Source organism: Canis lupus, chromosome 24, assembly GCF_011100685.1.
Source record: "Canis lupus familiaris isolate Mischka breed German Shepherd chromosome 24, alternate assembly UU_Cfam_GSD_1.0, whole genome shotgun sequence".
NCBI classification, from domain to species: domain Eukaryota; kingdom Metazoa; phylum Chordata; class Mammalia; order Carnivora; family Canidae; genus Canis; species Canis lupus.
This window is the reverse complement of record NC_049245.1, coordinates 20820255-20833869: the sequence shown is the minus strand read 5'-3', so window position 1 is coordinate 20833869 and position 13615 is coordinate 20820255. Positions and strand designations below refer to the sequence as shown.

General features: G+C 45.7%; 1 long non-coding RNA gene across 1 annotated transcript; it reads left to right on the top strand.

The window, feature by feature from the left end:
- Positions 1-5205: 5205 nt before the first annotated feature.
- On the top strand, positions 5206-12579 carry LOC111092158. The gene is made up of 5 exons (XR_005377369.1): positions 5206-5373; positions 8683-8786; positions 9404-9550; positions 11183-11277; positions 11962-12579. It is a non-coding gene; the product is annotated as an uncharacterized LOC111092158 (long non-coding RNA).
- The last annotated feature ends 1036 nt before the right edge of the window (positions 12580-13615 follow it).

The window sequence follows — 13615 nt, the reverse complement described above, 5'->3', positions numbered from 1 at the left end:
GCACCACCCAGGGATCCCTTGGATCCTGTTTAAACGTTTATTTGTTTGTTTGTTGAGCCAGCTATCCTGGCTCCTTTGTTCACATTTATTCAGTTCACAGCTATTAATCACTTGCTATGAGCCAGACACAGTGCTAAGTGCTGGGGTTGGGGTATAAGCAAGACAGACACCAATTCTTCCTGGAGCTCCCTTTCTAAAGTGAGAAACAAATAATACATGGGTAAACAAATGAATAAACAGCATAATTTCAGGTAGCAATAAATGCTTGAAAGAAAAAAGATAAGGAGCTAAAGAAAAGACTAAAGGAGGGAGCACTTTAGCTTGAGCAGTTCAGAAATTCCCTCTGAGAAGGGAGCATTGAGTACAAAGGTCCTGTGGCAGGAAAGACTTGGGTAAGTTTGAGGAAGGAGGCCAGGGTGGCTGAAGCACTGTGAGTCAAGGAGAGAAGATAGGAAATCTGGTTGGAGAGGAGGGCAGGGCCGTGCCTCACAGTGAATGTTCGTCATCTCATTTAATCCATCAGCCTAATGAAGTAGGAACTAAAAGTGTCCCATTGCACAAATGAGGAAACGGAGGTTAAGAGAGATTACGAGGGCAGCACAGGTGGCTCAGTGTTTTTTTGTTTTGTTTTGTTTTGTTTTTTGGCTCAGTGGTTTAGCGCCGCCTTCGGCCCAGGGTGTGACCCTGGAGTCCCGGGATCGAATCCCACATCAGGCTCCCTGCATGGAGCCTGCTTCTCCCTCTGCCTGTGTCTCTGCCTCTCTCTCTCTCTCTCTCTCTCATAAATAAATAAAATCTTAAAAAAAAAAGAGAGAGAGAGAGATTACGAGACACGACCAAGGTCACATGCAGTGACACAGACCTTGCATTTCAGCTTAGGTCATCCTCTCTGCGCCAAATCTAATGTATCAGATTTCTATTGCTGCTTAACAAAGCACCCCAAAACAGAGTAGCTTAAACCAACAATTACTTATTTGCTTATATTGGCGTGGATTGGCAGTTTGGACACGTCTCAGCTAAGGCAGTTCTCTTCTGCTGTGCATGGTCTCACTCCCACATTTGTGGTCAATGACTATGTTGGCAAGCTGGCTGGCCCTGGACGGCCTCATTTACATGTCTGCCAGTTCCCTGGGGCTTAAGTGCCTTGGTTCTCTTCTGCTGTGCATGGTCTCACTCCCACATTTGTGGTCAATGACTATGTTGGCAAGCTGGCTGGCCCTAGATGGCCTCGTTTACATGTCTGCCAGTTCCCTGGGGCTTAAGTGCCTTGGTTCTTCATGCTGCTTCTTCAGCAGCTAGCTCAGGCTTCCTCACATGATGGCCTCCAAAAGGAAGAGAACAAAAGCATCAAGGCCTCTTGAGGGCTAGGCTCAGAAGTGCTAGAGCATCATTCTCACTGCATTTTATTGAGCAAAGGCTGTCATGTGGCCAGCTCAGATTCAAGGAGAGTAGAAACCAACTCCATCTCTTGATGAGAAAAAAACATCGGAGTCATACCACACACAGAGTTGTGTGCGCCAGGATGGCCGGAACTGTTGTGGCTGTTTTTGCAAACATACCACATCATGTGCCTGGAACGGGTTAGATAAATTATCATGCAGCTAAACATGGAGCTATTAACAACAAGACCTAATATTTTTTGAGTATTTAGTATTGGTCTGACACTATGCAGGGGGCCTTATATGTTTGGGCTTTTTTTTTTTTTTAATTTTTATTTATTATGATAGTCACAAAGAGAGAGAGAGGGGCAGAGACACAGGCAGAGGGAGAAGCAGGCTCCATGCACTGGGAGCCTGATGTGGGATTCGATCCCGGGTCTCCAGGATCGCACCCTGGGCCAAAGGCAGGCGCCAAACCGCTGCGCCACCCAGGGATCCCTGTTTGGGCTTTTTTAATCCTCATAACAGCCCTGTGTGGCAACTACATTTTTATCCCGATTCAGAGATAAGGCACACTCAAGATTCAGAAAGGTTAAGTAACCTGTACAGGGTCACACAGCTAGTCAGTGGCAAAGCTGTTAAAAATAACAATAGAGACACCCGGGTGGCTCAGCAGTTGAGTATCTGCCTTTGGCTTAGGTCATGATCCCCAGATCTGGGATTAAGTCCCACATCAGGCTTCCTGCAAGGAACTGCTTCTCCCTCTGCCTATGTCTCTGCCTCTCTCTGTGTGTCTCTCATGAATAAATAAATACAATCTTAAAAAAAAAAAAAAGATGACAATATAATGTCCTGACATGGAAAGCTGACTCTGTCATACTGTTATATGACAAAAAGCAACAGATAAAACAAAAGTTTGATCAGAACATGTTTTAAGGGACGCCTGAGTGGCTCAGTGGTTGAGCATCTGCTTTCCGCTCAAGTCCCACATCAAGCTCCCTGTAGGGAGCCTGCTTATCCCTCTGCCTATGTTTCTGCCTCTCTCTGTGTGTTTCTCATGAATAAATAAATAAAATGAAAAAAAAAAACACATTTTAAAGACACATTTAACAATAGATGGACTGGGACACCTGGGTGGTTCAGTGGTTTGGCACCTGCCTTCGGCCCAGGGTGTGATCCTGGAGACCTGGGATCGGGTCCCGCGTTGGGGTCCCTGCATGGAACCTGCTTCTCTCCCTTTGCCTCTCTCTCTGCCTGTGTCTCTGCCTCTCTCTCTGTATCTCTCATGAATAAATACATAAAAATCTTTTAAAAAAATGGGTAGATGTATATGGGTTATATGGTTTTAGACACAGTTCAGGAAGGATTTACCACAAACTATTAATGGAGCTTATCTCAGAAGAGAGGAAGAGGAGGGATCTTTACTTTAGACACTTCTGTCTGCGTTGTGCAAATTTTTTTTGCATGAATATTTTTGGGTAACACGACTTTTTCTTTCAATCTTCCATAAAGAAAAAGCATTTTAAAAATGTCCTTCAGGTTATCTCTCACCTCTGTCTTCGTCTACTTGGCTTTCATGTTTAGTGGTGGGGTTTTTTGCCCCTTTTTGACACTGCTCCAGCCCAGGCCCTTATCAGTTCTGGCTTGAAGTTTTGTAACTACCTAGGGGAGCCCCTTCTCTCTCCTGCTTTCATACATGGTGCACACACACTGCCACTGGAGGAAAGTTTATGAACCAATATGTTCCTTTCTTGCTCAAGAGTTTTCAGTGGTATTTCATTGCCCTCAGGGAAAGTCCAAACCCCTTGGCCTGGTGTCCACGATATTTGTAAATTTGACTCTAACTTGGTTGGATTCCAGCTCTGTCATTTACGAGTAGTATAATCTGAGACAATTTATTTGATATCTCTGAGCCCTAGTTTCCTCATCTGTTTAAAAAGAAAGAGGGGTACCTGGGTGGCTCAGTAGTTAAGCATCTGCCTTCAGTTCAGGTCATGATCCCAGGGTCCTGGGATTGAGTTCTGCATCAGGCTCCCCGCTCAGTGGGGAGTCTGTTTGTCCCTCTCTCTCTGCCTTTCCCTCCCATTAGTTCTCTCTCTCTCTCAAAAATAAGTAAAATCTCTTAGAAAAGGGATCCATTGGTGGCTCAGGGGTTGAGACTCAGCCTTCAGCTCAGGGCATGATCCTGGGGTCCGGGATCAAGTCCTGCATCAGGATCCTTGCAGGGAATCTGCTTCTCCCTCTGCTTATGTCTCTGCCTCCCTCTCCATGTCTCTCATGAATAAATAAATAAAATCTTTTTAAAAAATCATTCAGAAAGAAAGAAAGAAAGGAAGAAAGAAAGAAAGAAAGAAAGAAAGAAAGAAAGAAAAAAAAAAAAGAAAGAAAAAAGAAAAGAAGAGAGGATGTAGCATGAAATTTACTATTGAGTGACTGTGTCCTGTTCTCCTCCAGCCAGGACTGGTTATACTCCTGACTCCGTTGGTATTAAGCTTGGCCCGGTGATTTGCTTTGGCTGGTGAAATATGGATGAAAGTGACAATGTGTAAGCTCCAGCCTAGGCCTTAGGAGGTCTCATGTTTTCAACATTCCTCCTGGGAGTTTCCTCCTCTACCATAAGGATGGGGATGTCATTGGTGCATTGCGTCTTTTGAAACACCATCCCAGTCTAAGTTTCTGAAGGAAAGGCTGGGTGAAGAAAGTTTTGTGTCTTGGTATTTTTGTCTTGGTATAATGGTATTTAACAAACCACTAGTTTGGTTTATTTTTTATTTTTTATTTTATTTTATTTTATTTAGTTTGTTTTTTTTTTATTGTTTTTTGTTTGTTTTTAAAGGTTTTATTCACTTATTTATGAGACACCCAGAGAGAGAGAGAGGTAGAGACACAGGCAAAGGGAGAAGCAGGTTCCATGCAGGGAGCCCGACGTGGGACTGGATCCCTGGGCCGAAGGCGGTGCTAAACTGCTGAACCACCCAGGGTGCCCAGTGTTTAGTTTGTATTAAACTTTAAATTGTGTCTTTTCATTACCTCTCTCCCTTTTGAATGACAGAAAGCTAAAAGGCTAGAAGGAGTATGTTGCCTGCCTGTTTAGGGAACCTAAAGCTTCTATCCAAATCCCCAAGATCAAACAGGCTGGTGTAGAAGAGTGGAAAAAACATATAGCAGACCTGATGTGGAGCCAAGCCCCGAAGAACCCAGCCGAGACCGCCCAGACCCAAAAGACTGCAGATGAGAGAGGGAAAAAATCAATATTTGCTGCTGTAAGCCACAGACTTTGGGGGTGGTTTGTTACACAACATTATTATTCAGAAATAGCTAACTGATATACCTACTTCATAGGGCTCTTGTCAGGATTAAATGACTGAACACAGGAAAGCCCTTAAAAATATGCTGGCACACAACACAGCAAGGGTGTAATCGACACAAGTGGTTATTACTGGGGTGTAACTGTGAACAAAACAGAGTCCCCGCTTTCATGATCTCATGTTCTGTGGCGAGATATATGGCACATCAGATGGTGATGTGCTCTGTGGAGAAAATAAGGCAGGGAAGGGAGAGAGAAGTGCTGCAGTACTGTTTCAAACAAGTGATCAATGGAAGCCTCACCAAGAACGTTGTTTTTGAGCAAACAGCTGGAAGTGAGGCCGGGAGGCACAAGGGCATATGGGGAGAAGATTGTTCCAAGCAGAGGGAACAGGATAGGCAAAGGCTGTGGAGGGGACTTGTGTCTGGTGGGTTGAATGGATGGCCAGTAGATAGCGTGGCTGAGCTGAGCAAGCAAAGGGAAGATGACCTCGGAGAGTCCCCCTGGGACTGAATCACACAGAGCCTTGTGCATCACAGTAGGGACTCTGGCTTCTGCTCCTAGTGAGGTGTTGAAGGGTTTTGACCAGAGGGAGGACAGGCCCAGCTTCATACTTCTATAGGATCTCCCTGGCAGTGAGATGTAGAATCAATGGAACAGGAGAGAGGGCTGAAGCAGGGAGACCAGGTAAGAGGCCACAGCCACAATCCAGACAGAAGATGGTGATAGTTTGAATCAAAGGTAGGCTCTGGGCTTCTTTGAAAGTGAAGCCGAGGGAAAAGGCATGCATGTCCACATTTTTAGTAGATTTACCTTTTAGAAGTGTTTTAGGGGTAGAGTAGCATTGAGAGGAAAGTAGAGAGTTCCCACACATCCCTGGCTCACACATGCACAGCTTCTTCCTTAGCAACATAAGGTGGTACATTTGTTACAATCTGTGAACTTACAGGGACACATCATCATCACCCAAAGTCCAAGGTTTATATTAAGGTTCATTCTTAGTATTGTACATTCTATGGCTTGTGACATAAGTATAATGACATGTATCCATGATTGTAGCATTGTCCAGAATTGTTACATTGCCTTAGAATCCTCTACCTATTCATCCCTCTCTCCTCTCCAGTCCCTGGCAACCACTGGTCCTTTTACTGTTTATATTGTCTTGCTCTTTCCAGAAAGTTACATAGTTGGAATCATAAAGCATGTGGCCTTTTTTAGATTGGCTTCTTTCACTCAATCATATGTGCTTAAGGTTTTTCCATGTCTTTTCATGGTTTGACAACTTATTTCTTTCAGCACTGAATAATACCCAATTGTCTGGAAGTACTACAGTTTATTTACTTATTCACTTACCGAAGGATATTTTGGTTGCTTCCAAGTTTTGGCAATAATGAATAAAGCTGCTATAAACATTTTTTAAAAAGTGAGAAAGAAAGTAAGTAAAGCCAAAAGGACAGGTTGGGATGGAGTTTTGAGATAGAAAGGAATTGATGGTGATTCCAGGGCTTTGGGTCAGAGGAATTAGAAGAAGGAATTTGCCACCAACTGAGATGAAGAAGGCTCTAGGAGAACTTTTTCAGGTAGGGAAAGGAGGGAAGAATTAGCAGCTCCATTTGAGGCTTGTTCAATTTGAGGCACCCATCAGACCTCCAAGTGGAAATGCCTAGTTAGAAGTTGCATGCCTGAATCTGAGCCCAGGAGAGGAGTCCAGGCTGGAGATGTAATTTTGACAGTTGTTACGGACTGAATTGTGCCTCCCCAAAATTTATTTGTTGAAGCCCTAACCCCCAATGTACTGTATTTGGAGACAAAGCCTTTAGGGAGGTAATTAAGGTTAAATGAGGCCATCAGGGTGGAGCCTAATCCAGTAGGACTGGTATCCTTGTAAGGAGAGGGAGAAACCTCAGAGCACATTCTCTCTGTCTCTGTCTCTGTCTCTGTCTCTGTCTCTCTCTGTCTCTGAGTGTGCAGAGGAAAGGCCATAGGAAGACACAAGGAGAAGGCAGCCAGCCAGCAAGAGAGTTCTCACCAGAAACCAAACCTACTGGCACCTTGATCTTCCAGAACTGGGAGAAATCAAAAATAAACTTCTGTTGTTAAGCCACTCAGTCTGTGGTATCTTGTTCTGGTGGCCCAAGTAGACTAACACAGAAGTCCTCATTGTAGAAATGATTTTTATTATTTTTTAAAGATTTTATTTATTTATCCATGAGAGACACACACACACACACACAGAGGCAGAGACATAGGCAGAGGGAGAAGTAGGCTCTCTGTAGGAGCCCGATGTGGGACATGATCCCAGGACCCCAAGATCACGCCCTGAGTCAAAGGCAGACGCTCAGTCACTGAGCCACCCAGGCGTCCCTAGAAATGGTTTTTAAAGCCATAAAACTGGGTAAGATCTCCAAAGAAGGGCAGCCCGGGTGGCTCAGCGGTTTAGCGCCGCCTTCAGCCCTGGGTGTGATCCTGGAGACCGGGGATCAAGTCCCACATCAGGCTCCCCGCATTGGAGCCTGCTTCTCCCTCTGCCTGTGTCTCTGCCTCTCTCTCTCTGTCTGTGTCTGTCATGAACAAATACATAAAATCTTAAAAAAAAAAAAAAAAAAGATCTCCAAAGAAGTGAACACAGAGAAGAGGATGGAGGACTGAGCCTCAGGGCATCTAACATTAAGGGGAAAGGAACCAACAAAGGAGCTTCAGAGCGAGCAGCCAGGGATATACAATCTGAGAGCCAAGTCAGGAAAACATTCCAAGGCGGGGAGAATTGATGGCCTGTCTTAAATGCTGCTGAGGAAACAAGGAAGACAACAACTGAGAGCTGATTTAGCAGAGTGGAGGTCATTGTTACTTAGACAGGAAAGAGTTTAGGTAGAATGGTGGGAGCCCAATGGAGTGGGATTAAGAGAGAGCAGAGGAGACAGAAAGACAGAAAGAAAGGAAGGAAGGGAGGGGAATCTTTTTTTTTTTTTTTTTAAGATTTTATGTTTAAGTAATCTCTACACCCAACGTGGGACTCAAATTCAAATTCACAACCCCAAGATCAAGAGTTGCATGCTTTACCAACTGAGTCAGCCAGGTGCCCCAGAAACCTCTTTTTAAGAGTAGAAAGTCAACTAGTAAATGTAGGAGAACAGGAATTAGAAAATCACCATCTGGCAACTCCCCTAGAATAATTATTTCAGGAGACAGTCATTAAGGAATGTCACAATCATGGGTTCAAGTTTGACAAGGAGCAAGATATTTCCACAGTCCTAGTCTCTGCTCACAAGATACTTATTAATTACAAAGGGTAAAATAGTAACTTTATAGTGGAGAAACCCAGTAGACACCACATCAATCAAGTGCTCACAGTAAATGTCACTAGTAATGGCATAAGTCAACATCAAGTGCCTCCGGATACGATGCACCGAGGGGGACACAGCGTCTCTTCAGTGGTATTTCTGCCAAAAATGCTTAACGGGATCATGAGGAAACATTAGACGAGCCAAGCTGAGGGACTTTTTTACTGAATGATTGGCTTGTACTCTTCAAAAATGTTGAGGTCATGGGGTGCTTGGGTGGCTCAGTCAGTTAAGCATCCGACTCTTGGTTTTGGCTCAGGTCATGATCTCAGGGTCGTGAGATGGAGCCCTGCATTGCTAGGCTCTGCACTCAGTGGGAAGTCTGCTTGAGATTCTTTCCCTCCCCTCCTACCCCCTCTGGTCCTCTCCCTGCTCACTTTCTCTCTCAAAATAAATAAATGAAATCTTTGAGAAAAAATGTTGAGGTCATGAAAGACACACTGAGAAGCAGCTCTGGACTAAGGAGTCCAGAGAGACACACGAACTAAATGCAATGTGAGATTTGGGACCAGGAAAAAATGTTTTCACTTACTATAAAAGCTATCAGTAGGACAATCGGGGAAATTGGAATAACATTACAGATGAGATGTTAGTATTACACCAATGTAAAAATTCCTTGACTTTGGTTATTGTAAGAGAATGTCCTTTCTTTTAGGAATATACACCGATTTTTAGGAATAACAGGAATCATTTCTGCAACTTACTGTAAAAGAATTCAGGAGGAAAGGAGAAAGGAGAGAGAATGATAAAGCAAAAATGGTAAAATCTGGGTGATTGGTATTTTAGCATTCTTTGTAGTATTTTTATACCTTTTCTGTAATGGAAGGAGGGCAAGTAGAGACACTGAGGTGGTGGGTACAGACAACTTTGTGAGGTGTTTTGCTGTAGGACTGAGGATGGGGTGGTAGGTGGAGAACAAAGTGAGTTTGAGAGAAGTTCTTGAAAAGCAGAAGTGGGGAACCCGGGTGGCGCAGCAGTTTAGCGCCTGCCTTTGGCCCAGGTCGCGATCCTGGAGACCCGGGATCGAATCCCACGTCGGGCTCCTGGTGCATGGAGCCTGCTTCTCCCTCTGCCTATGTCTCTGCCTCTCTCTCTCTCTCTCTCTCTCTGACTATCATAAATTAAAAAAAAAAAAAAAGCAGCAGAAGTGTTAGCATGTTTGTAAGTGAATGAGAATGATTGAGTAGATCACAAATAATGATGGCACAAGAGAGAAAAGACTGGGATCCAGACACAGGAGAGGGTTGGGTCATGGCTTGGAGCACAGATGGTTTGTCCATGGTCACAGAAAAGAAGGCAAAGTACTGGGGGACCAGTGAGGGTAGTGGATGCTCGTGGAAGTATTTTCTGATGCTATAATTTTCCCTATGCGTTAGGAAGAAAGGGCCTCAGCTGAGCGTGAGAATAGGGGAGAAGGTGAAGGACGTTTGAGATGAGAAGGGATTGTCTGGGGAGACAGAGTGACCAAGGGAACCACTGATTGTCAGGCAGCATTGGAAGACTCCACGGAGGCTAGCCATCATGTAAGTACAGTGAGACCAGTGCCTGCGGCAGCTTCCACGCTACATTCTCCAGCCACATTCCACTGCAGGGGAATAAACACAGAGGGATAGAGAGTTGGCATTAACCAGTGGGCATTCAGCCAGAGTGGGGCAAGGGCACCTCGGGGAGGGAAGGGGGTGCAGTGTGTGGGAGTGATGGTGCCCATGCATTTAACTGGCAAGGAGGGAAGAGAGGACATGAGGGAAAAGATGGTAGGCTCCATAGATCAGAGGTCCCAGTGGGACTGAAGGACTGCAGGAGTTGGGGTACCAGAGAGTGTGAGCTGGAAAGTTAGGAGGCAATTGTCATCCAGCTGGCTGCTCGAAATTGAGATATTGGAATGGGTGCAGGTAATGAACAAATGTAACAGGCTGACTGCCCTGGACCACCATGGCAGAAAGGCGACATGTCAGTGTCCCCAGCCAACAGGCAGCCATTGAGCCTTCAAATTACCACAGGCCTGGCCAACATCTGACTGCAACAAAGCCAGAGCTGCTCAGCTCTTCTGCTCCCAAATTCCTGACTCACAACAGCAAGGGAAAAAATAGTTGTGTGAAGCCACTAAATATTGGAGTGATTCGTGTGGCAGCAATAGCAGCCAGAGTTGCCAGTTCCCCTGGGGTTTAACAGCCCATGAAGTCCTCATGCCCTAAGGCTTGGGTTTTCTGGAAAGCAGTAACTTCTCCACCTCTCCCATTTGGTAGCAAGGTTCAGAGAGATTTAGTGACTTGCCTATGCTTGCACAGCTAGGCAGTGTGGCTCAGAGCTTGTTCTGTCACTAGCCGTAGACGCTGTCTGCAGTGCAGAGCACAGTGTCTGGCACGTGTAGGCTCATACTCAACATGAACTGTGCCTGGGATTCCCTCTGCCTTCCATTCCCCCCTCGCCCTGGGTTCCCCTCAGGTTGTCTTGGATATCTTAGTCTGCTTGGTGGAGGAGATGAGCCATTCCCTCTCCTGTGAGTGGCCATTCCTGCCTGCAGTCTGCCATTCAGCAGGCTTTCCCAATCACCTCTTCTGGGGCAGACACCTCCAGGTTCTCAGGACACAGCAGGAAACAAGTCAGTGACCCTGGTGGGGTGGAGCTCAATCAAGTGGGGAGAAGATAATTAGACCAATCTATCATTGCAAACTGGGATTATTGCCAGGGAAGATGAGAGGGCCAGGTAGTGTGGCATGGAAAGGAAAACCTGTCTTGGTGGAGGAAGGGAGGAAGGGAGAAAAAGTTTGCTCAGTGAAGGCAAGGATGGGGCTGTGTATGGGTTGACCAAGGAGGAGGAAGAGCATGGGCACAGGTCCTAGGATAGGAACATGGCAGATGCATTAAAGGCACGTGGAGGAGGCCAATGTGGCCTGAACACAAGGCAGGTGGGAAAGTGCAGTGAGATGAGAGAGGTGGGTCCTGGGCACTATGTAGAAGCTTTTAGCTCAAGAACAATAGGGAGCCATTGAAGGTTTAAACAATGGAGCATGATTTTACATTTATAAAAGATCTCCTTAGCTGCTGGACCGGGAGCGAGGAGGAGGGAGACAGGAGGTGATTATGGCATAGACTTGGGTGACAGCAGTAGGAGAGATGGAGAAGAATGGATCAACCTGGGATCTGTTTTGCAGCTGGAGTCCAGCGCAGGGAAACTGAGGCAGCATTTCTGAGCACAGCACCCCCCAGCCGTCCTGGCCTACGGATGACTTTCAGACACTTCTGCCCTGTGAGTGTCACATGAGGGTAGATGGATTGAGGAATGGCAAGTGATCCCTGCCCTTTGCCTAGTGACCTGTGAATCTCAAAATGGGCTTTGAAGGAGCCTAGGGGACCTTACGGGGCAATGGAGTGTGTCCTTTCCTTAAAGGACTGTCCCATCACCCATCCCCCTGTTTAGCATTGGGTATGCCACCTCCCCTCTATGAGCCAGTTTCCACACTGGTAACATGGAAAGGGACAGTACCTCCTGCACTTTGGTGACCCATTTTACAGATGAGACCACTGAGTGTCAGAGAGGGGGGAGTGTCTGCCTCAGGATCACACGTGACACAACCAACTTTGGAACCCAGGCCAGAACCTGTGCTCTTGACCCCTCTACTCCCCTCTATGGCTCTCCACCCTTTCCTGGGGCCTTCAGGCCTGGAGATGCTCAGTTCACCCAACATGGTCTTTCCAGGAGGCCTAGGAAATCCAGGGCTGGATGCTGGGTGGTTGGGAGCACTGGTTTGGATTCAATTTCCAGCTCCATCCAGGGGACTTATTCTGTCTGAACCTCAGTCTTCCCCTCTGTGAAGTGGGGTAGCCATACACATTGTGTAGCACCTGGCAGGAGAACCGTGCAGATGTACTGATTCTTGGATAAGTTGCTTAGGCAGCATGATGCCTTTTTTCTCTCTCTTTTTTTTTAAAGATTTTATTTATTCATGAGAGACACAGAGAGAGAGAAGCAGAGACATAAGCAGGCTCCCCACAAGAAGCCTGATGTGGACTCGATCCTGGGACTTCGGGATCACATCCTGAGCCAAAGGCAGGTGCTCAATCGCTGAGCCACCCAGGTGTCCCAGCAGGATGCCTTTTGAGGGGCCATCACTCCTGACCCCGTGACTGTCCTGCAGAGGAACCCTGGGCTGACCCCTGTGGGAGCTAGTTTTCCTCTTAGCAGTTGCAATGCTTTCCTTTTCTCAAATGGCATTCATAAATGACATAACCTACGGACACACAAAATTTTAAATAAATCATACCCTGATTGTAATATAAAAGAAAATAAAAAGAAAATATTTTAGAATAAATTAATAGGTAAATATTCAGGCACAATACATTAAAAAAAATCACATGGCTGAGGATGGAATCTCCTTGATTCTGGGGGCTGAATCAGGAGCTCTGGCAACTCAAATACCAAGACTGCATGACAGTCCAAAATGTTTCATAGTTCTAGGTAAAGTTCGGAACCAAAACAACCTGGCCTATTCCCAATGTATGTGGAGGTCGCTTTCCTGGCAGATTCACTGTGTATTAAAGCCAAGCAAATACTCGCTGTGCTTAAAAAGGCAAAATTCAAAAAAAAAAAGGCAAAATTCTTCTTTTTAAGATTTTATTTATTTATTCATGAGAGACACAGAGAGAGAGGCAGAGACAGGCAGAGGGAGAAGCAGGCTCCATGCAGGGAGCTCGATGTGGGACTTGATCCCCGGACTCCAGGATCCCACCCTGGGCTGAAGGCAGACGATGCTCAACTGGTGAGCCACCCACACGTCCTCCAAAAAGGCAAAATTCTAAAGACAATAAAAAGACCAGTGGTTGCCAAGGATTTGGGGGGAGGAGATGAGGGATGAGTAGATGGAGCAACAGGCATGTTTAGGACAGTGGAACACTTCCGTATGATACCGTAGTGATGCATACAGGATGTTATGCATTGTCACAGCCTACAGAAGAGTATGACATAAAGAGTGAACTCTAATATAAACTGTGGACTTGGGACCCCTGGGTAGTCCAGCAGTTGAACGTCGTCTGCCTTTAGCCCGGGGCATGATCCTGGATCCCGGGATCGAGTCCCACATCGGGCTCCCTGCATGGAGCCTGCTTCTCCCTCTGCCTGTGTCTCTGCCTCTCTCTGTGTGTCTCTTGTGAACAAATAAATAAAATCTTTTAAAAAAATAAAAATAAACTGTGGAGTTCAGCTAATAATAATGCATTGAGAGACGCCTGGGTGGCTCAGTTCGCTGAGCATCTGACTCTTGGTTTTGGCTCGGGTCATGATCTCAGGGTCATGAGATCGAGCTCTGAGTTGGGCTCTGTGCTCAGCAAGGAGTCTGCTGGGGATTCTCTCTCTCCCTCTTCCCAGTCCTCCCCCCGTCCACCCTGCTCACAATCACTCTCTTTCTCTCTCTAAAAAATAAATAAATAAAATCTTTTAAAAAATAATGCATTAATATTGGTTCATCAGTTATAATGAATGTATCACACTAATGTAAAGTGTTAATCACAGGAGAAGCTGTGCATGTTGGGGAGAATTAGTATAAGGGTACTGTGTAATTTCTGTACAGTTTTTCTGCAAACCTAAAACT